This window comes from Echinops telfairi, unplaced genomic scaffold (assembly GCF_000313985.2).
Source record: "Echinops telfairi isolate 266 unplaced genomic scaffold, ASM31398v2 ScPeMD7_6;HRSCAF=24_0, whole genome shotgun sequence".
In the NCBI taxonomy this organism is placed as follows: Eukaryota; Metazoa; Chordata; class Mammalia; order Afrosoricida; family Tenrecidae; genus Echinops; species Echinops telfairi.
Window position 1 is genome coordinate 1,823,947 of NW_022103902.1, and position 24,140 is coordinate 1,848,086.

Here is a 24,140-nt window from a genome sequence, read left to right on the forward strand (position 1 = left end):
ATCTTCCTTTTTGATTTTCTAACTCCAGGTCTTTTCACATTTTTTTAAAATAATACTTTGTCTTCTTAAACTGCCATTTGAAATTTTCTGTTCAATTGTGTTATTTCATTGTGCCTTCCATTTGCCTTAGCTATTCTATGATTAAGGTGATGTTTCAGGGTCTCTTCTGACATCCAGTTTGATCTTTTCTTTCTTTGTGTTTTTGTTTTAAAGGACCTTTTGTTTTCTTCATGTGTTATGTTCTCGATGTCCTACCATAGCTCATTATGTTTTCTGTCATCCCGTTCAATGCAGCAAATCTGTTCTTGAAATGTCCTCAAAATCCAGGTGGGATAGACTTAAAGTCATATTTTGACTTTCATTGACTTGTTTTAATTTTCTTCAGCTTTAATTTGAACTTACATTTGAGCAATTGATTATCTGTTCCACAGTAGGCAATGACCTTGTTGTAGGTGCTGAGATTGAGCTTTCTCCATGGTTTCTTTCCACAGGTGTGGTCAATTTGTTTTCTCCATCTGGAGAAGTTCACATGTGTAGCCACATTCTGTGTTGTTGGAAACAGGTATCTTCAATGAAGAAGTGTGGTGTGGCAAAATTCTACCATGTGATCTCCACCTTTGTTTCTATCACCAAGGCCATATTTTCCAACCGCTGTTTGTTCTTCTTCGTCTCCAGCTTTTTCATTCCAATCATTCATAATTATCCATGCATCTTGATCAATTTCAGATTGAAGATCTTGGTAAAATCCTTCAAGTTCTGTTTCCCTAGTTTAGTGATTAATACATAAATTTGAATACTAGTTGTATTGACTTGATTGCTTTGTATGTAGACATTTAGTAACCTATCACAGACAACATTGTACTTTCAGACAGATCATGAAATGTCACTTTTTGATGATGAATGCAAAGCCCTTCCTCTTGCATCTCTCATTCCAGGCATAGTAAACTGTATTATTTTCTGATTCAACATGGCCAGTGCGCGTCATTCTGGCTTACTTATGCCTAGGACATTCATCTTTACGTGTTCCATTTACTTTTGGTGACTTCCAATTTCCCTAGATTCGTACTTTGTGCAGTTCAGGTTCTCGTTATTAACTGAGCATGCAGTTGCCTCTTCTCACTTTGACTTGTACCCATCAGCAAACGGAAGTCCCAAAGGCTTTGCCATTGAAGACCTCACTCCTCCCTGTTGTAATAGTCAACCCTATTGTGAAAGGGCAGTTCTCCCTCAGTCATCTCTCAAGGGCCTTCCATCTGAGAAGTTCACCTTCTGGCACTGTCTCCAACTATGGTCTGCTTCTAGTCATGAAGGGCCAGTATCGGACAGTGTTTCCATACTATCCATAAGGTTTGCAATGGCCAGTTCCTCAGAAGTGGACAGTATATTGCTCCTTTATAGCCTCTCCTTAGTCTGTAAGCTCTGTTGAAATGCGTTCACTTTGGGTGACCCTGCTGGTGTTTGAAATACCAGTAACATAGCCACTGGGAAGCACACCAAGCTTACTGCAAGCCACCACAGCATGACGAACTGACAGATAACGGATTTGGTGAGTGATAAAGCATAGAAGGGTCAAAATTATGAAAAACATTGTTCTAACCAAACATCTTGAGATGATGAGTCAGTGTGCCTGAGTGGGAGACCATAGTCTCACAGGATACCAAGACCATTTGGCATAATAACACAAAGAAAAGGTTCTATCTTATCCCGGTGAGTAGTGATTGGCATCTTAAAAGCTTGTGAGCAGCCATCCAAAGACCAACTATTTGTCTCTCTCTGTCCAGAACAGAGAAGAGTGGACAAAACCAAAGACTCAAGAAACAATTAGTACAACAGATCTTAACTAGTGGTTTCCTACCCTCCACAGCCCTGAGATGACAATCCCTAGGCAGTGCTTGGGTACCACTGCTGACCACTTTGAAAGGCATCAAAATAAGAAGACCTAGATAGAGTGAAGGAAAAATGTAGACCAAAACTCAAAATCATAAAAACAAAACTAAACAGGATTTCTGGTTTAATAGAAATGGGTGAAATCTCTGAGACCATGGCCCTTAGATAGTCCTCAAGTTGGAACTGAATTTGCCCCATATGGCTCAATTTTCAGCCAAAGATAGGTCTATAAGGGGAGGGACATTTGGGAGGTACACATTCCTTAGAACAATCAGTCAAATGAGATAAAAATGGTAGCATTTACCTAGAAATAATTTTTAGAAGGTAGAAACACATAGGAAAGAAGATTAATAAACATTGGAAAGCACTGGAAGAAAGTGGGCAGAATGCTGTTAATATTGTGGGGATTTCAAGCAAGGCTACAAATCTAAGTCTATATGGATGGAAGTGGAAAATCAATTTGCTCTATGAACTTTCATCCAAATTACAACAAAAAGTTAAAGAAAATGTGGCAGAGATGGTAGGGCTGGAGATGGATGTGACTTGGCAGCCACATTTATAGAAGTAGTATTTGAGTCATGACATTTAAGAACGCTGAGGGACAGAGTACAAGCAGCAAGAGGAAAGAGATTTAAAGGCTTATTCTTAGGGAGGGTGGCGGGGGGAGTCTTCGTTTCTTGGTGAGAGGCATAATCAAGGGCTCATTAAATACACGAAGAAGGGAAATGATAGGGGACAAGCATCCAAAGAGCACTAAATGCTAACCGAAGAGGAGAATCCCTAGAAAGCGCTCTAGGACAGCGAACGGCGGAGAGATGTAAAGGTGAAGGGACTTTTGCTTGTCACCGTTGATAGCCTAATTTCACCAAATTATAAATGAGAAAAGGCTGTCTTCTAAGGAATTTAGGGGAGCCCTGGTGGCAGAGTGGTTACATTTTGGGCCGCTAACTGCAAGGCCAGCAGTTAGAAACTACCAGCTGTTTCGAGGGGGAAAAGATGGGGCTTTCTACTGCCATCAACAGTTAGTCTCGGAAATCCACAGGGGAAGTTCTATCCTGTCCTCTGAGGGTCACTGTGAGTAGGCACCCTGCTGTCAGTGAGTTTGACACTTGGGGAAGGGATCTAGGAGTGAGTAGGTGGTGTAGGAATGGAAGCTGCAAGTTTGATGGCAGAAGAAAGAGACACAGAACACCTCAGGACAGGAGGGCGATTCCCCCTCTTCCTTCTTTTTCTTAAAATTAACGTTGGTTTTGCTACACAACGAAGAGAATGTTGACAGGATTCATGAAAGCTCAGGATGCCATTGAAGGGCCTCCAGGAGGTGTGCTCCTACGGCGATCCTGCACCAAAATAGAGACACACTACCTTACAACAATCTCTGATATTTTACATTATCCAACACGCTGCTTAGTCATAGCACTTAAACATAGTATCCGTTAATTAATTCCGGTGGATAATGAAAGGCTGAAATCACTCCCTTTAGAGAGGGACCACATACGAATTATTTGGTTCTTTTATGTGGCAATTTCTCAAATGTTTCTTTAGAGATTGTTAAATGCTAGTCAGTGGGGTGAATGAAAAGCTTAGGCATTCTACGCCATCCCTGAAATTAAGTAAATCCAATGAATTATTACCAGAAATTAAGACAAAACAAACTAAAATAATGATGCTCAAAAGAGATATTCAGATTTCTGGCTCAACATTATTTTCTTTACCAGAAAGGATAGTGAATTGCCGTCCTTCCCTTATGGTGTAGGACACCTGGAACTAGCTACTCTTTGTCTCTGGGAGGAAAACTTCAACCGAAAAGTCATTTGAACCACCTGGAATCTACTGGACAGGGCGAGAAGATGACTTGTCAGAATAGAAAGTTTCTGACTGAACACTCACGTAAAGAAAATTAATTATGCATCCATCATCTAAATTTTACTCTCATAGTGTTGTATGAAATAAAAACAGAAACATTGCTTGTGTCATTGCTTGCAACAATGTAACTTCTGCAATACCTTAAGGAATCATGAGAGAGATACAGCAGAGACTCAGAAAAAGGTCCCCTGCAATTTCAGCTACTGAACTCATTTCTGGGGGTGTCTTCACGCCAACTAGGGCTGAGGCATCTGATAGAGGCAGGATAATCGTGGGCTCTTATAGAATGAAAATAGAAGGATTTTCAGGTATTTGAACTCTGAAAAGCCACAGAACTCAAATGTTTATCAGAATTCTGACCAATGTTTGTATGGGAGGAAACTACCCACTGTTGGTACAAGCGCCGCCGGAAAGGATTATATGGAACAGGGCCCAAAGCACTCACAGAGGGTCCAGTGAGGAGGAATGACAGTAGACACAGGGCCAGAACTGTCTAACAAAATTCAAAACCAAGATCAAAAGGATCACATTGCTTCCAAGTGCCATGAAAGTGAAAAGACAACTTACAGTTAGAGGAATACATTTTGGGAGCCACGTATCTAAGGGTCTAATATCCAAAATTAATTTTAAAACTTACTATAATTTAACAGTGAAAAGACAACCCAATCAAAATATGGGCAAAGAGGATTTTCAGATAACCAACCAATGCATGAAAAGATGCTCAATTTCATTAGCCATTCTCGCTCCTCCCACTGCTGTGAAGTAAATGTTGACTTACAGTGACTGTGCAGAACAGGGTAGAACTGCCCCTGTGGGTTTCTGAGACTGTAACTCTTGGGAGCTCATCTTTTCCCCATGGAGCTGCTGGTGATTTCTACGTGTCCACTATGCAGAATCCACTATGCAACCAGGGCTCTAGTAGCCATTAGGAAGAAGCAAATGAAATCCACAGGGAGATATTTTCTTAATCTCATCGTTGTTGATCTATGTATAAGTTCCAAATGGGCACAATGAAGTGTTCTGGAATTCCCATTCTTCTCAAGGCTACCCCGCAGTTTATTATGATCCACACAGTCAAATGAATTCCTTGATATAGTCAATAAAACACAATCAAACTTCTTTCTGGTAGTCTCTACTTTCGGTCAAGATCCACCTGACATCAGCAATGATGTCCCTTGTTCTATTCCCTCTTCTGAGTCTGTCCTGAGCCTCTGGAAGCCCCCGTCAGGCACTGCTGCCACCATGGTTGGATGATCTTCAACAGTTTTACTTTTATGTGATATCAATGATAGTCTGTGATTTGAACATTCTGTTGGGTCATCTAGCTTTAGAATGGGTACAGATGTGGATCTTTTCCAGTCTGTTGGCCAAGTAGCTGTCTTCCAGATTTCCTGGCATAGACCAGGGAGTGCTTCCAGTGTTTCCCCAAACTGTTGAAACAGTTCAGCTGGGATTCCATCAATTACTGGAGCTTTGTTTTGGCTAATGTTTTTAGTACAGCTTCTTCTTTCAGCACCATTGACTCTTGCCCATGTTCTTCCTTCTGAAACGATGGCATGTAGGCTCGTTCTTTTTGGTGCAGTGCCTGTATTCTCTTCATCTTCTTTTTCAAAACCATTTTATTGGGAGTTGATACCGATATCAGATCACTCAATTGTTCAGTCATATCAAACAGTATTGTACAATTGCTCCAACATACAGTTTCAAAGACTCTTTTCCATTTTGAACTCCTTGACATCAACTCCCTTTGACCACCTGCCTCTTCCATCTTCTTTTGATGCTTCCCGAATCATTCAATATTTTGCCAAGATAGAATCAATATAGAATCTTTCAGTATTGCAACTGAAGGCTTGATTAGTTTTTCAGTTTAAGATGTGCTGTGTGTGTTCTTCCCTTTGAGTTTCTAACTCGAGATCTTTACATACGTAATTTTAATGCAATTTGAAATTTTCACTTCAGCTCTTTGACTTCATCATTTCTTCCACTTCCCTTAGCTCCGCTACAACCCAGACCAAGTTTCCGTCTCTTCTGACATCTCCTTTGGTGTTTTCCTTCTTCCCTGTCTCTTTAATGACCCCTTGCTTTCTTCAGGAATGGTGCTCTTGTTGTCATTCAACAGCTCACCAGGTCTTCTGTTATTAGTTTTCAATGTGTCAAATCTGTCTTTGAGATGTTCTTGAAATTCAGGTGTGGTAGACTCAAGATTGTATTTTGACTCAAGGACTTGTTTTAATTTTCTTCAGCTTCAACCTGAACTTGCATATGAGCAATTGATGGTCTGTTCTAAGTTGATCTCTGGGCTGGTTTTAGCTGCCGATTTTGATCTCCTTTATCATTACTTCCAAGAGATATAGTCTATTTGATTTCAGTGTATTTCATCTGGAGAAGTTTATGCATAAAGTTGCTTTTTGTGTTGTTGAAAAGAGGTATTTTCTGTGAAAAGTCACGTGTCATGAAAAATTCTATCATGCAATCTCCAGCTTCATTTCTATCACTAGGGCCATATTTTCTCTAAATATATTTAGGCTCCTTGCTGTTTCAGTCCAGAACCCTTTTGGGCATACCTTATAACAATTTCCCTAGCTATTCTTTGTAGCCTCCTTTATAACAGGAATGGGGACATTGTATATGGGAGTTTATGCAAGATTGAGGATTAACAAAAATACTCTTTGTATTTAAGACAAGTGCAGATTATTGATTTAAATGGATTATAAAGTATGAGCCTGTTAAATTCCATACTTCTTAAAAGTTATAAAGTGTATTTGTGCTACAAGATACATATTCAAAAGACTATTTGGTATACGAGCACAAATAAATTGTCGAACTCACACGTTTTAGCATGCCAAAACCCATTGTCTTCTGGTCAATTTGACTGTAACCCTATAGGAAAAATTAGAACTTCCCCATAGGGTCCCAGAGCTATAAATCTTTTTGTTTATTTTTTTGTTTGGTGTGTGTGTGTCCATCCATTTTAATGACTGATGGAACCATGCAAATGCCACCCTGGGATCACCAGGGACGAGGAAGGCACAAAGGCTGGGGGTGGGAGGGTGGGGGGGTGGGCAAGGGGGAGGGAGCACAGGATGGAGAAGCCACATTTTCAGGGGAGAACCAGAGGATCGTCTAATGTTGATGGAGGAAGGGGCAGACCACTGGTAGCTTGGGCCTGTGACATATTCCTCTGGTGAGCACATAGCCCACCCTCCACTCAAGCCAGCTGCCCTTCACACGCAAACATAAATTCTTGTGCAAACCACCACATAGTCACTGTGGTCGTCCAGGTAGACTAGAGAAACAAATTCATGGACATACATAGGTTTATATACAAGAGAAATTGAATATTGAGAAAACATCCCAGCCTAGTCCAGATCAAGCCCATAAGTCCAATATTAGCCCATATATCCGATACCAATCTATGAAGTCCTCTTTAGACTCATTAAACACATGAAATTACGCTGAATGCAGGAAGCTCACAGGCCAGTGGGCGCAAAGACACTGATGGTAGAAGCATCTCACCTTTGGCAGGGGTCTCCCCGTGGCTCTTCCAGTTCCCAGGGCTGCATCAGGGGAGGTCCATATGTCTTCTCCTGAGGGATGTCTCCCAGGAAGTGAACAGAGAGAGAGACAGAAGAATGTCTCCTGCCTCCGAGGAGGAAAATACAGGAGTTCCAGAATCCTCAGGGGAGGGCCATGCCCACACACAGGCCTCATTGGCTATGACCCGATTGACAGACTAGACTCCACCCCTTCACTCTTAATCCTCTCCAGTCCCAACTGACACCAGATTATGTAACTATCACAGGGGCACAGACTCTCCCACTCTCTCTCTTTTTAAAGATAATTTTATTGGGGGCTCTTACAGCTCTTATAACAATCCATACATCAATTGTGTCAAGCATATTTATACATATGTTGCCATTATTATTTTCTAAACATTTAGTTTCTATTTGAGCCCTTGGTACCAGCTCCTCTTTGCCCCTCCCTCCCCATCTTGTGACCCCTTGATAAATAATAGATTATTATTAACAGTGTCTCCCTTCCCCCTGGTTTCTGTTGTCCATACCCCTGGGGATGTGTATGCTTATGTGTTGATCATTGCGATTAGTTTCCCCTTCTGACCCTTCTCCCCCCACCTTCCCCTTCCCCTCCTGGTATTGCTACTTTTATTTCTGTTCCTGAGGAGTTTATCAGACCTGGATTCCGTGTGTCGTGAGCTCTTGTCTGTCTATCCCACAGTGAAAGGCAGGACTGGGGACATGATAATGGGGGGTGAGGAACCTCAAGGAACCAGAGGAATATTGTGTGTTTCATCTGTGCTATAATACACCCTGGTTGACTCTTCCCTTTCTTGTGACCCTTCTGTAAGCAGATGTCCCATTGTCTACAGAAGGGTTTGGGGTCTCTGTTCTAACCCTCCTCGTCCTCAACAATATGTTTGTTTTGGGTCTTCTGAAGCCTGTTACCTGATCCTGTCAACACCTCATGATCACACAGGCTGGTGTGCTTCTTCCATGTGGGCTTGTTGCTTTTCTGCTAGATGGTTGCTTGCTTAACTTCAATCCTTTAAGACCCCAGACTATCTTTTGATAGTTGGGTACCATCTGCTTTCTTCTCCACATTTGCTTGTGCACCCACTTTGTCTTCAGCGATTGTGTTGGGAGAGTGAGCATCACAGAATGCCAGGTTGTTAGAACAATGTGTTCTTGCATTGAGGGAGCACTTGAGCAGAGGCCCAAAGTCCATCCACAACCTCCATGTATTGCCATATAAGTATGTGTACATAGGCCAATGCCTCTAGCTTTATGAATGAATATATTTACATATGTACACACCTATGCTTATATTTCTATCCATAGCTTTGCTTTCTAGATCTTTCTTTCTTCTGTCTCCTTTTACCTTCCTCCTGTCCTACCATCACACTCGCTCACCCTTCTTCTGTCTCTTAGTAATTCCCTTCAGCTCGATCACTGTTGCTCCAACAATCGCAGGATCTCTGAGTCCTCCTCATTGTTGCTTTAGTTCCATAGTTGTTCCCCTGCCTGTGGAGGAGCGTTTTGTGTGCTCACTATTTTCTCCTTGGGCTTGTTTCCTATGCTCATCTTATATAGGCAGGCAAACCAATAATGGAGACAAAACAAAAAGTAAACAAAAGATGGACTAAAAAGAGAAGAGAAAAAAACCCTGAAAAAGCATACATAATTTTGTGGGGAGAGGTCAGCCCCCCACAACTAATCACAGGTTTGGTAAATGCAATTATACGGTTAAGATACATAAAGATTATAGTAAAGTCATAGAGAACATGAGAGATAGAAGAGAAATTGAAATAATGGAATCAGACACATTTCATGGTAGCATGCTCACCTCCTGGATCTTACCATGATCTTACCAGCCAGGTCCGCACACAGCGTAGGCCGAGGTCAGGAGAGTGAGGTGAGAGACAGCCAGTAGGAGGGAAATTTATTGCTAACCAAGGGTTATATCTACATCGGGGGTGGGGGTGGTGGGGGTGGGGGCGTGATTACAGGTAACCACACGTACAGGAAGGGGCAGTACAACAGGCATACACATCATAGGAAGGGGATGAATGATAGGCATAAGTGTGACAGGAAGGGGATGAACTAGGGGTGTGCCCATAGGAATGGGAGGGACTAGGGGTATACATGTGACAAGAAGGGTGAACCCTAGATTCATTGATGGCAGCCTAACCTTGGTCATCCTTGGGTGGGCTTGACCTCCCTGGGCTCTCCTTCAGGGAAACAATTTACTACTATCCTTAACAGAAGGGAGTGGGCCCCACTTGTGGGATAAACAGTGGTGACTGCTTGCTCTAGATGGCTGATAACCCTTAGGGAGAATAATCCCTGACCTACTTCTGTTGACCTCCAAGTGTATAGTCATTCGCCATGTGTAGCAAGCAGCTAAGTTTGGCATATATTTGGGGGAGACAACTTGGGAGAAATCTTTCTGTTTCCCACACATAATTCCAAGTCTGTCCACTGACCTTTATGACTATCTCCCCACTGGTCCTGGGGGGTTCCGGAAACTGCCCTTCCTAGCCTGAAGTCTATTTTTAGGGGCTCCTCAGGGGCTTTGTGGCTTTGCTGTGTTCCCGTTGCTGATCCGTTATGTTCCCTTCTTGGTTCGCCCTGCTGTGTGTGTGGGGGGGGCGGGTTTCAGACCGGCTTCTTTCCGCACTACGTGTCCTCAGTCTTGTCCTCTGTCCCGGTGTGCCCAGCAAGGGGCCATCATGTCTCGAGCTGTTGTCGACCCTGCAGTCCTCTCACACAGACTCTTTTTGCCGAGTCTCGTGAAGTTCAAATTTCCAAAATTGTAAATCTTTAAATAAGTAGAACGTGTCCTCTAACTCCCATGGAGTGACTTGTGTGTTCAAACGACCATCCCTTCAGTTAGCAGCCATCTGATGAACCACTGGGCCACCAGGGAGAAAATAAAAGTATTAGAAAACTTACAAAATAAAACAATAGGTCATGAGGGCTATATATACATATATCTAGAGTACTGAAACATAGGCTCCGCATAACTATGTCAGTCAAATTTTTGTTAATTGATAAGTCATGGCCGGTGTCTTAGGTTGAGTTCTTTAGAGAAATAAAACCAATAGGGCTAATGCATTTATAGAGAAGACATTTGTATCGAGGAAACGGCACTCCCCACTTGCTAATCTTTCCCAGTTGTCAATCTCAGCACTTACAGAGCTCCTTTCAGCCACCAGACCCCAAGCCAGCGCAGTGGAATTCAGAGTTGTTAAGCACAGGGTTTAACTGTCCTCCGACAGACCCTGGAAGGTCAAGACTCACAACAAGGAATCTACACTCGCCAAAACCACATCATTCATGCTACATGAATGCACTTCAGAACCAAGGGGGTCCAATCCGCTCTTTATAGCTAAAAGAAACTAACGAACAACATATAACCTCTCAGAACACCCCCCCCACCCTGAAAATAGATAACCCTTTGTTACCTTTCTGCTTAAATATCTCCCCAGGTGCTTTGTTCAATGAGACAGCCCCCCCCCAAAAAAAACCCCACAACAAACCACCATATTATTGAGAGCTCTTACAGATATTGTATCATTCCACAATTCAATCATATCAAGCAGTATTGTACAATTGCTACCACTGTCATTTACAAAACATTCCCCTTCTTCCTGAACTATTTGATATCATCTGCCCTTTACCCCACCCTCCCCCACCATGCCCCCATTCTACTTGCTGTCTCCAAGGTTCATCAATCCTGGGTTTTGTATACCCCAAACCAGAAAAATCATACAACAAAAATGCAAGATGGCTACCTCCAATGGCAAAACACATCATAGCCAAACCCCAATAAGAAACAAAACAAAAAACACAGAAAATGTTGAAAATCAGATCAGGCTCAATATGTATCAGTGATGGGATCAACTGACAAGGTTTCAACGATTCAAGTCAGGTTGATCATTTTGATCTCTGATAGTCCTTTCTCCAATGCACTCTGCTTGGTGACCAGTGTCTTCCCATCCGTCCGTTATGGAGAGAGGGAAACTGCTGGAAGCATGTTTCCTAGGTAGATCCCACAAAGGTATCTTGGGCTTTCACTGTTATCCATAGCTTCTGCAAACCAGATTCTCACAATTTAGGCTCTGATACTATTCCCTCCTTTGGCTTCGGGATTATATGATGCACAATCCTCTGGTCACTGACGTTGGTGTGCTTCTTCCATGTGGACTTAGTTCACGTTTCTCTTACATGGTTGCTTGTTTGGAAACAAGCCTTTAAGATCCCAGGCATTCTTTTATCTGGTAACCAGGCACCGTCTAATTTCTTCACCACACTTTGCTATAGCACCCATATCTTCTGTATTCCCTTCCTGGGGGTGAGTATGGAGGCAGGGCCATGATGTAAGAACTAATTGTTCTTGAACTGGAGATAGGATTTAGTGGGAGCCACAAACCCATTCCTGGATCTATGTGCCATTATTATTAGTACTATCTGAGGCGGTATCTCCCTACATGTATTAATAGTGAACTATGCTAGCTCCATACTGCATGACTATAAATTATTCTGAACTAGAGTTAACGTGGGGAACCCATTGCATTTGGTAGTAATAGTAGTGAGCAAAACAAATCAAACACCCCACCTTAGTGGGGCTTATATATAGAACATTTGATTAATTCGTTTGCACAGGAATAGTGTGATGCAGGGTGAAGTTATTTATCAAACCACGGGGGAAAGATGGCCAGAAGAGCCTTATAGTATGGTCAGGTAGGGATAAGTAGGAGATCTAATGTGGAGGCAGAAACTGCTGTTGGATATGGGTGGTCCAGTTTTGGAGAACTGAGTTAGGAGGTAAGAGGTGGGCTTCAAAGAAAGGCCAAGGGATTTTGGAGGCTGAAGCTCTAACAGTAGTGGCTATGCAGGCATGAATGGAAAGTTTTAAAATGGAAGAGCTGAAGTTCAGGCCAGAAGAACTCAGTTGTCTAAGTATCTCACGATATGGAAAAGAGCATCTGGACTGGAAGGAAATAGGAGGGTGATTTCCCTAGGATTTCCCCCTCCAATCTGAGTAACTCATGGCCCTGTAAACGATCTGTGAGGCAGTTGTTACAGAACAGACTGTTCAGTGTGTAACTTTGTATGCTTCCAACCAGGCCATCCGCTGTGGATGGACTTTCCTCACTGGACAGCAGCCCGTGGTGAAGGAGGAGGAGGATGGGTGCTTGGTTTCTTCTGGACCCAGATGCTGCAGCATTCACCCTTTCAACTGATGCCACCCTGGACCTCACAGTTAATAACTATGGCTCAGGTAATTTTTCCAAAGTTGGACAAGCTTGTGGGTGGGAGAAGAAATCAGGTAGTGTCCATGGTATTGATCTGGGACTCGATAGCTCTCTGGAAGACCAGACCTCACTGGTTAGATTTTGGGGAGGAGGGATCATTCCTTTCATGAGATTTCTCTTTTATTTCCAGCAGTTCTCTTTCTTTGGACTTCCTGGGCAGTACAAATAAATAACCAATGTGCTCAGCTTCTAACTGGAAGGTTGGGAATTCGATCCTGCCTAGTAGGCACCTTGGAAGAAAGCCCTGGCTATCTAATTCTAAAAGATGGGTTATTGAAAAGCCAGCATTCATATATATTAAGTTGCCCTGAGTTGGAATTGACTCCAACAGCACCTACTTTTCCCTGACTGTGATTCCTTCCTGGTTGATATGTTTGGTCCACCTCCACACCCCTCTTTCCTGGAACCCTCTACGCAGAAATCATATTCCCAATCCCTCAGTTCCTTCTAAGGCATTGCAAAATTCGAAGCCTCGGGCATTGTTGATTGTCAGTGCTTTGACATATGTTCTGTACTCATTTCCTCTAGTAGGAATAAGGCTGCTCACTGCTGCTAATGCATTACTTACTGACCCTTTGGCCCTGAGTTACATTGCATGCAGTTTCACCCTGACTCACAATAAATGATACCTGGTCCAAATAGCTTCCCTCTAATTCTCAGATGCACCCTGGTCTTGAGGAGTAGGGAGCTGGTGAAGGGTGGTGTAGATAATCATCTTCTCTGATTATCACAGTAGTTTCTGTACATGCAATGTTTTGTTGTGCCCTTGAACCAAGACAGATTTGTTTGTTCTTGGTTCAACCCACGATCCTTCCAATATTCTTGGCCAACACCATAGTTCAAATGCATCTATTTTTCTTTGCTCTTTTTTATTCTGTGTCCAACTTTCACATGGATGTGAGGCGACTGGAACTACAATGGCCTGGGTCAGGAGCACTCTAATCCTCACAGCAGCCGCCTTGTCTTTCAACACTGTAAAAGAGGTTGTGGGTGGCAGAGTTACTTAATGCAATGATATCTTGACCGCTGTTCCTATGAGCGTTGATTGTGGATCCAAGCAAGATGAATCTTGCTTGACATCTTCAATCTTTTCTTCATGTTTCACGATATTACCTATTGGTCCAGTTGTGAAGATGTTGGTCTTCATTACATTGAGTTGTCATCCATATTGGAGGCTGCGATCCTTGATTTTCATCAGCAGGTGCTTCAGGTTCACTCCTCTTTCAGCAACCAAGGTTGGGTCATCTGCACATTGCTGGTTGTAAATAAGCCTTCGTCCATCCTGGTACTGCCTACTTCTCCATATAACCCAGCTTCTCTAATTCAAAGAGTGCATTGGGGTTGTGTCCTCTCACCATACTTATTCAATCTGCATGTTGAGCAAACAATCAGAGAAGCTGGGACAGTAACAGTTCCTTAAATATCTGTGGAGTTTCCACAAAACTTGATGTTAGGCAATCATTGGGCTTGGTGGAATAAGGGTGAATGAGCGGGGAGGTGGCTGGGAAACTTTTGTGGCCACTGCCCCAGTGAAAGTACTGTTTGGTTTAGTCCCACCCTGAAGTTGTGGAATGGGCTGCTCTTCATATATACTAGTAGACCCTTTCTGGAAAGAGGCCGCCAGATGCCAACTGTTTTTGAATTCCTGCTTTGTGCCAGGCATTGTCAAATGCCACCCATATATTATTTAATTTATCTCATAAGAGCTGTTGACATGGGCATTATAGGTATCTCAGAATCACACTCATGGGTACGAGGCCAGACGGGGTGGAATCAGAACCTGGCTGACGGTGACGGCAGTGGACCCACCACGCTGGCTGTGGGGCAGCACCTGGTAGGACTAGCCATTCCTCTGGCTTCCAGTTTGCTTTGTTTCTCAGCTCAAGCACAATCAGGGGAAGTGTAGAAAAGGATGGCAAGTCCCTTAGTTGATCTAAATACAGGGGGTAGAATTTGGTAGAATTATATTTTAAAATGTTATCACCTTTTCTTTCCTTCCACTACCCTCAGGCCAGGCCTCTTTCCTCTATTTTGAAATTAAACCTTTAAAATATTTCTAGCAAGATAATTGAGAGATAGACCCAGGTGAAACAAGGAGTCCATAGATGATAAGTATAGCATGACAAATCAAAGGGCAGTGGATGAATCAGCCAATAAATGTTTGGGGAATTTGGTTATTTAAAAGAAAAATACATTTGGAGCCTTATCACATACCATATGCAAATATTAATTCTAAATATCTTACAACATTAAACATTTTTAGACTATAAAAATATCAATGGTATGTTTTTACCTGTGTTTTGGTTGATAATGTTTGAGGAAATGGCGTGGGGGTCATGCCTAACCTCTTCTGACCACATAAGGGGAAGGAAACTCCAACTTTATACAAACCCAAGGATAATTTCTTTCTTTCTTTTAAGCCGTGTCAAGAGTTTTGTCATTATTTTATTTTTTCCCCAAATCATTCTATCAGGAGTGAATCCAGACATCATACCATCTCATATTTCATCAACCAGGGTTATACAATTGCTACCACAATGAGTTTCAAACCATTTTCTTCCCGCTTGAACTCCTTGATATCAGCGCTTCCTTACCCCTACATTCCCCACCCTACCTCCAAGAACTTTTATTCTAGTTATTGTTTCTATGGATTCACCTATCCTGGGTTTCATATTCTGAAAAGCAGAACAGGGAGTCAGGAAGACTGCCAACAATGACAAAATACAACAGAGACCGATCCCAATTTGAAAAAATACACAGGACATACTAGAAACCAGGTCAAGTACATCGTGTATCAAAAGGAGATCCAATGACAAGGTTTTCACCATTCAAGTCAGATGTATCCTTTTATCCTACTATTGCCGTCTCTCCAATACTCTCTCTGATAATCGGGTAATTCCCATCCCTCTAATTATGATTAGAGGGAAATCGTTGGAAACTTATTCCCTGTGTAGATCTTGCAGATGCATTTTGGGCTTCCACTATCATCCACTGCCTTCTGTGCACCAAAATCTCACCACTTAGCCTGGGGCCAAGGTTGATTTCTACTTGGCAGAGGTCAGATATGTCTCCATCTTCTATTCTTCTTTATCCTATTCTGACACCCACTGTCCCTCCCATGACGCTCTACTTGTCTGTTGGGTTTGATAATCCTTTACCATGACCCCACAGTACTCACAGACAACAGTCATGTTTCTGGGTTTATTAGAGTAGTTAACAGGCTACAAGTCAGGATCAGAAAACATTAAGGACACATAGAGTCCTTTTGTCTACTGCACCTCTTCTTAGTCATGCCAGCAGGCATCTCTCTCTGGTCCCCAACCTCTCAGCCACTTGGTTCCTTAGTCTTTGCCTCGCTCAGACAAGTGTTCCAAGTTCCTTTAGCACTGGTCAGTGCTTGAAAGACACCCCACTCGGGAAGTCTGCCTCAGCTTTATTCCTTCGGTGGGGTGGGAAGTTGTCCATGCTGTCTCATTCTGTTCTTGCCATTTCTATTGGCCCTCAAAGGGGTCTCAGATGTGCTTCACTCTCACAGCTCTACATCCATGTGGCCATGAGAGTCTCCCTTCTTGCTTCTGAAATGGCTTGCACCATTGGAATAGCGAATCCGACCAATAGCCGAGTTAGAGTCCTCTACATCTTATTTGCATGTTCTCATCCAATCCTTTGGTGGGAGTTATAAAGACTATGGATCAAAGACCCACACCGAGTAATTTTACTTTTCTGAAATGTTTGTTATACATATAAAAGTATTGAAATAAATCGCAAAGGAAATGTATTTAGATTTTGCTATATATAAAAGTTTAACACATCTCTATGTAAAAACAACCAGAAAGGAAATTTAAGAGTCAACGGCAGTTGGGGACATATGAGGCTGAAAAACCTAAAGATGTCTCCTTCATGTTGAGAGGAAAACTAACTCTTTCATTGGTAAAGGACATTTTGGACATCTCTTTCAAAGAACAGGAACTCAGATGCGACCTTAGCACTTTCTGTTTTAAATTCCCACGCCTCTATCATATCCATTTGCTCAAATTGTAGTGTTGTGAAGTTGTGTGAGACTATTTGAGTTAAAGAGAAAAAGAAAACTCCATGGTGGATCGTGCAAACTTCACACTGAATTTATGATTGGATGTAACACTCTTTGGGATGGTGCAGCCTGGAAGGCTGAGGTCAAAGCTTCAAGGCATGTGATGTGTAATGGAGTTGAGCAAGAGCATTTCCATGGTTTGGAACCACATCATCTTGATCCAATCAAGCTATGGGGCTCAGACACGACTGGTCCTACACTTGTTTGTAGAAAACACATGGGATGGTTGCACTGAATGTAAAGCATGTGCCAGTATTATTGAAAAGGTATAGTGACTGAAGTTGGGAGGAGCACGGGAAGGATAAACAGCTATTTTATCAAACTGTATGTTCATCGGCATGTTTCTGTGATGCTGGAAGCCATGTCACGTATTTCTTTTTAAAAAATAGTTCTATTGGTATATACTTTACATATCATTCAACGTAATCACTCAGTCATATTAAGAAAGTAACATATAAGCAAGAACCAATGGTACTGAAGGAAGAAGTTCAAGCTGACCTGAAAGCATGAGCCAAAAACCAGGCTCCAGGAATGGATGGAATCCCAATTAAAATGTTTCCACAAGTCGACGAAGCACTGGAAGGACTGACTCATCAATGCCTGGAAATTTGGACGACAGCTATTTGGTCAACTGACTGGAAAAGATCCATATTTGTGCCCATTCCAAAGAAAGGTGACCCACATGAATGCTCAAGCTATAGAATGATATAATAGATATTACATGAAAGTAAAATTTTGTTGAAGATCATTCAACAATGGTTACGCAGTACACTGACAGGGAGCTGCCAGATGTTTGTTCCAGATTCAGAAGAGGACGTGGAACAAGGGACTTCATTGCTAGTGTCAGATGGATCTTGGCTGAAAACAACCAAACCAGAAAGAGCTTTTCTAGTGTTTTATTGACTATGCCAAGGCATTTGATCACGTGGATCAAAACACACTTTGGATAATCTCGAGAAGGAGGGGAATTCCAGAACACTGCATTGTGCTCATGTAGAATTTGTACATGGATCAAGAGGAAGTTATGGGAACAGATCAATGGAATACTGCATGGTTTAAAATTAGAAAAAAAATGTGCATCAGGGTCGCATATTCTCATCATACTTATTAAATTGATATGCGGAGCCAATGACTGGAGAAGCTAGATTTTATGAAGAAGAATGAGGCATCAAGATTGGAGGAAGGTTTGTTAACAATCTGCAATATGCATTTCATTAGGCAAACCTGCTGCACAAGATCTCTTTAAAGTGTTGAGAAAAGCAAGGATGTTACTTTGAAGACTAAGGTGAACCTGACCAAAGCCACTGTATTTCCCATTGCCTCGTATCCACATGAATGTTGGACATTGAATAAGGAAGACCCAAGAAAATTTGATGTTTTTGAATTGTGGGACCTGTGAAGAGTATTTCAAGGACCATGAAATGTCAAAAGAGCAAACAAATCTGTCATGGAAGAAGTACAGCTAGAATGTTCCTTAGAGACAAGGATGGCGAGACTCAGTTTCATGTACTTTGGACATGTTATCAGGAGAGACTAGTCCCTGGAGAAGGACATCACGCTTGGTAAAGTGGTGGGGCAGTGAAAAACAGGAAGGCCCTTGACAAGATGGATCGACACAGTGGCTGCGACAATGAACTCAAACATTGGAACAATTGTGATGATGGCATGGCAGTATTTCATTTTGCTGTAAATAGGGTCGCTATGAGTTGGAACTGACTAGATCACACCTATAAACATGTCCATCTAATCAATCTTTGCTATCCAAAGGCTCTCCCCCACCCACCAAAAAACTCCTCAAACTTATTACCATTGAGTCAATTCTGACTCATAGCTTCCCGATAGGACAGAGTAGAACTGCCCCCATGAGTGTCTGAGACTGTAACTATTTTAGGGAAGAAAGCCTCACCTTTCTCCCATGGAGTGGTTGGTGGTATTGAACTGCTGACCTGGTGGTTAGCAGCCCAGTGTGTAACCCATTATACCACCAGGACGCCTAAAGCCTTTACATATTCAGGAGATCAAATTTGAGAATGCTTTTCTGTTTCTGCCAGGAAATGCAAGTGTCATTTTCCCCACCTTTCCAGTGATGGACTGAAGAAATACAGATATGAAAATGCCCCTTTAACAGGTCTCGGAATAAGGTACCAAAGATTAATGTAGAAAAAATATATAATTATTGTTAAGATTTTGCAAGTGTCTTTTAAACCTTTTCAACTAAGGCAATTTAGGTTCTGCCTCCCCATTTGCAGCGTATTTGAAGAACTTAGATTTCAGACTCTTGGGTGCAGTGTTTCTTTCTTAGAGTTATAGAAGTTAAGACTGGAAGTGGCCCCAGGGACATCTGTTTCAGTCTCTTTCCTCCTGCATGAATCCTTCTGCCAATATCTGTCAAATAGTCCTTTAGCCTTTAGTAGAAATGGGCGATCAACTGCTCTCTCAGGCTGCCACTCTGTTCTTAGATAGATCTTTTTGCTAAGACCTTTCCTATAATATTGAGCCAAAGTGTTACCTTCAACTTGGTTTCCTTGGTTGCAGTTTTATTTTCTGGTTCTTCACGGATAGCATCCTCTTGACAGCTGTTCAGCTATTGGACGACACTTTGATGGTCTAAGAAGCGCTCGTAGCCTTGGCTGGTGCCCACGTAACATCATTTCAAGGCAACATCTTAAGGGTGTATCCTTCTAGGGTGTGGATTGAAGTGGACCTATCCCTTCCCTTACTCCAGACCCATTATCTTATCTATGGATGCAAATGAAGTCTTAATTGATTCTTTTGGGTGAACACATCTTTTTTCACATTGATTTACACTCTTTTAAGACCCCTATGGCCTCATTGAATTCCCATAATGACTGCTCTTAAAGCATATGCCTATTGCTTTGCATAGAAACATTTGTGATGTGGTTGGTAACTTACTGGAGGGCCTTATTGTTACTTCTTGTATTATTGTGTTTTATGATATTTACATTTTCAGAGACCCCTGTGGAGCCAATTATCAGTCCCCTTTATAATTTTAAGTTGGGGAATTTGATTTTCACGGTGTATAGTTTTTATTGTTGTACTAAGTGTGTGGCAAGAAGCATAGAGCAAAGAATGAATCCTGTCCCACATCATTGAGGGAGCTAACTCAGGAAGGCATGGATCCTGAGCCTGGAAAATCGAGCCCAGCAGCTTACACTTCTTGCCGTATTAGTGGAGATTATGAAGGCCAGCACATCTTATGAAATTGAGATACACAATATCTATGAGGTTCTCTTGCTCTTTTGTTTAATTGAATTTGCAAAAATGGAAATGTGCTCAGTAGTGGATAATTCATTTTTGTCACACTCATGTTTTATAGTGATTCATTATTTCCTTTTCTGACGTGCTCAAAAGTCATCTGTTTGCTCGTCTTTGATAATATTTTTATCATTCTTCTAGAGTTTGTAGAAGTTAACTTCATTCCACTTTTAAAAATGGTAATGATGATGCACTTTTCTTTAGTGAAGCATATTAAAAGTATCACAAAGTATACAAACAAATAAACAAACAAATCTGTCTTGGAAGAAGCACAGCCAAAAAGCACCTGAGAGGCAAGAATGGCAAGACTTTGTCTCATACAGTTTTGGATATGTTTTCAGGAGAGGCCAGACCTTGGAGAAGAGCATTGTGTTAGGCCAAGTAGACGAGAGAAACAAATCCAGTGGCACTCATCTATGTGTAGGAGAGAGCTTTATATCAAGAATTATATGCCAAGCCAACATCCCAGCACAGTCCAGAACAAGTCCATAAGTCCTATACTGGTTCGTGGTCCCTCTTCAGACTCACACAGACACATGCCACGATGCAGCACGTAGGAAGATCACAGCTGGTGGGTGCAAGTTATGTGGATGCAACGGTGGTGGTCAGATCGCAGGGCTTGCAGCCACCAAGGTCAACCAGCAGGAAGGTGAAGAGAGCGAGATGGGGGGGGGTTCCTGTTCACAAGGAGGCACTGTCAGGTGTTGACCTGATGGACAGGCTAAAGTCCACCCCTACCCTTTTATATATCTTCAAGGTGACACAGAATCACATCACCCCCCAGGCATCAGACTTGGCAAAAGGGAGGGGCAGGGAGAAAGAAGAAGGCCATTGGCAAGATGAGTTGGCACAGCAGCTGTGATCAGGGGCTCGCGCAAAGCAGCTGTTGGGAGGTGGCGCTGGACTGAGCCGGGTTCTGTTCTATTGTCCTGGGTCGCTGTGAGTCCGAGCTGCCGCCATGGCCAACAACAACAACAACAACAACACACTTTTCTGTAGTTTTCTGGCACAATGTGTCTTGGCTGCATTTCTTTCTTTTCTTTTCTTTTTAAACTCTACGAAATATATTTGTGTGGGGGGTAGGGTAGGCGATAGATGCAAACACTCCATCTGAAACAGTTTGCAAAGGAACGTACTTAACAAATGGCTTCGAGGAGTCTATTAAAATTTGGGGAGATATCTTGATTTCATAGTGAGTTAGCAAGGCATTTTTTTGGTTGTTGGGTTTAAAAAAATTACAGAAACAGTTTTTAGCTTTTAATGAACTTGTAAACAAAAAAGCTGTCCTGTTTCAAAATAAAAACGAAACCCTCTATCATATCCATGTACATGTATCTCAGCAACATACATGCATGTTCAATTGTAAGGTGGCAACTAATTTTCCCTGACAAATGCTTTTTTTCCCTCTTTAATATCAAGAACGTCATAGAGTTAATGCAGAGTCCGAAAGATAGCCTAGTGTCACCAAGTCTTTCTGAAGTCTTCACTGTAGATGTGTTATTCTTGCACAGGTCAGCAGGCCGGCTCCCCTGGGCGCAAACACCGGCATCTCTGGTTGCTACCATGTCCGCTGGCTGGCAGCCAAGACGCCCACCATTTGGAGAATGTTTTCAGGGAACGGCTTGCCAACTCCAGGGATGGAACAGCCCTGAGAACTCCCCGTGGGGAGCATTACGACCCCCAACACTGGCTGCAGACCGTGCAGCCCTGCTTCTGGAGGGGCACCTCCAAGCAGCGGGGTTCAAGATAGAAGGTTGTAAGAAAAGAAAAAAAAAATTGGCATAAGCACAATTTCTCCACCAATTTGTGCGTCAACCGTTTAGTTAACTTTTCCACTTGAAAAAATGCCATAGAAACTGGACACCGTGCTTCAGTATCTGTTAATATTCACAAGGACAGCGGCTACGTCCCGGGGCACGACATTCCCGGGACGTAGAGCCAGTTTATACGAAATCAAGTTCGTTACACCACGTAAATGGTTGTTCACTGCCACGGGCTAGTGGGCAGATGAACTCAAATGCCTAGATTTGGGGACAATCAAATGCTGCTCCGATCACCCGCTCTGCTGGTTTCTGTAGCTCTTCAGTTCTTGCTGAGAAACCTGGGGGCTGGGCCCGCTGCCCCTGCTCCCTAGAAGAGGCTGCCTGCTGGGCTGCTGTCTGCTTTAACGTTGGCCAAGCAAACGTGTAGTCCTACTGGTGGCTAAGGGTCTTGAAAGGAAAGCGGAACAGCTGCCTCAGATAATGTAATCAAAGCGCAGCCCAGGACACTAGTTTAAGTACGTGGCAAATTGTGCAGGAAATCCTTTACACCAAACTTCAACAGGAGTGGACATCTTTTCACGAATCGTTTCATAGTTTTGTTTTTGTCGCAGACTTTAGTCCTTGCCACGGAACACTGGTTCTATGAACATCCATCAACCCATCTCCTAAGGATCCCATGGCATCTCGGTGGCTCTGCTCAGTCCCAAGGTGTGCCTTGACGCTAGCCTACCGGGCAGTGCCGCTGAGACCTCCATCTTCTCTGTAAGGTATGTGTCGCCTTGTCCTGTCGTCTCGGTGCCTGTTGGCGAAACCCAAACCGATAAGGAATAACTAACGAGAAAGACGGGTCCTGAGAAGTACTAACAGCCACGCTTGGTCCCCTCTTCCCCACCGGACGCTCTAAACATCATTACACGGATGCCCAAGACCCACGAGCAAGTTTCCTGGCTTAATGTCGGTGTACAAAATCCTTTGCACGCACGCACGTATTCAATTCGACTCATCATCTGGTGGGCTAACATCCGGACAGCCTTCACCGTGAACCTCCTGGAACAAAATTGAAGAGGTCTTTAAGGCTGGGCCCGAGAAGGTCCGTGAGGAGTATAGTGTAGTCTTCTTGACTGTGCCAGCCTAGTGGGGTGTCAACCCCACCTGGGAGAATCTCACACCGTTTGCTCGCTTATAGGTGCCTGGCCTGTTGAGCCTCTGCCTCACGGCCACTCCCTTGCCTTTGGTGATGCTGATCTGGACGAATGCCACACTGCCCTCCAGAGATGAAGTCAGCCGCAGCCGGGCTGGGCCAGGCCCCCCGACACCCAGGAAGGGAGTAGGGGCTCGGAGGGCGGCAGGAAATGGAGGAGGCCCTTTCTGGGCGTCCCAGGCCCAGATTGCCTGGTTCGTTGTGAGGGCACCCTCGTGGGCTGGGCCCCGAGCTCCTGGGCAGCCCTGCTGCCTCTCTCCTGAGCAGAGGGACCCCTGTCACTCCGCTCCAGCCAACCCCAAGTCTGCATTTCTTTAAGGATTCTTGAAATAGGAAATGGGAGTCATGGGTGAATTACTATGAAATTCAAAGAACATTTCACTTAATCTTGGATAGCTCCAACGGGAATTTACCATTTCTAAGTAGGAGTGTGTGTGTGTGTGTGTGTGTGTGTGTGTGTGTGTGTGTGTGTGAAGAGGTTGGTGGGGGGGAGGGGGAAGGAAGGGAAGTCATGTTCCACGACTTGTTTTTATTTGCCTATGGATTTCTTGGGACAAGGCTCTATGAAGGGAACACAAGCAGTTAGAAATTGGCATGGTTAACTTACTCTTTATTTCCCCCCCTACCTTAATTATTATTAGGTGGAATACATGCTTCCAATTGGGGAGGCTTCTTTAAGGAAAGTAAAATAAGAAATCAACCGCCTTCATATAACTCCTTTTTCACATTGTTTGTTTTTGAGCCTAGTGGTTTCAGGATCAGCTCAAACAAAAGCAAGTTAAACCAAGTAGAGAAGCCACAAGCAACACAAAGACTGATGGCCACGTTAGGGTCTGAGGAGGACAGGTAGAAGCTTGAATGCTTAAACCTTCCTTGTCCACAGTCGTCATGGCAATCGAAGCAACGCCTCTTCTGAAAACTCAGCATGCCCTAACAAACGGGGACACGAGCGAGGGACTGCTCCCCAGTCCAAGCTTTCGTCTTTAGGTGGTCTACGCCTAGAAAAGACCACATAGTCCTTATTTTCAAAAACTTCCACCATACGCTTAAAAAATGCTCCTAAAGGCTATTTCGTAAATTTGACTTTGTAAGGACTCTTCTAAATAAAGTTCTTGGTTTTGCTATTTCAGGTTTCCTGCTCAGAAAGCCCCATGCCTTGTGACATTACTTCTGCTATTTATCAATTGCCCGAGCCTGGACGTGTGGCTGTGGCAAAGTTAG

At 43.1% G+C, this 24,140-nt stretch overlaps 1 pseudogene; it reads right to left on the minus strand.

Moving 5' to 3' along the window:
* Positions 1-21,976: 21,976 nt before the first annotated feature.
* Positions 21,977-23,809, minus strand: LOC101646688 (annotated as a pseudogene).
* Positions 23,810-24,140: the final 331 nt, after the last annotated feature.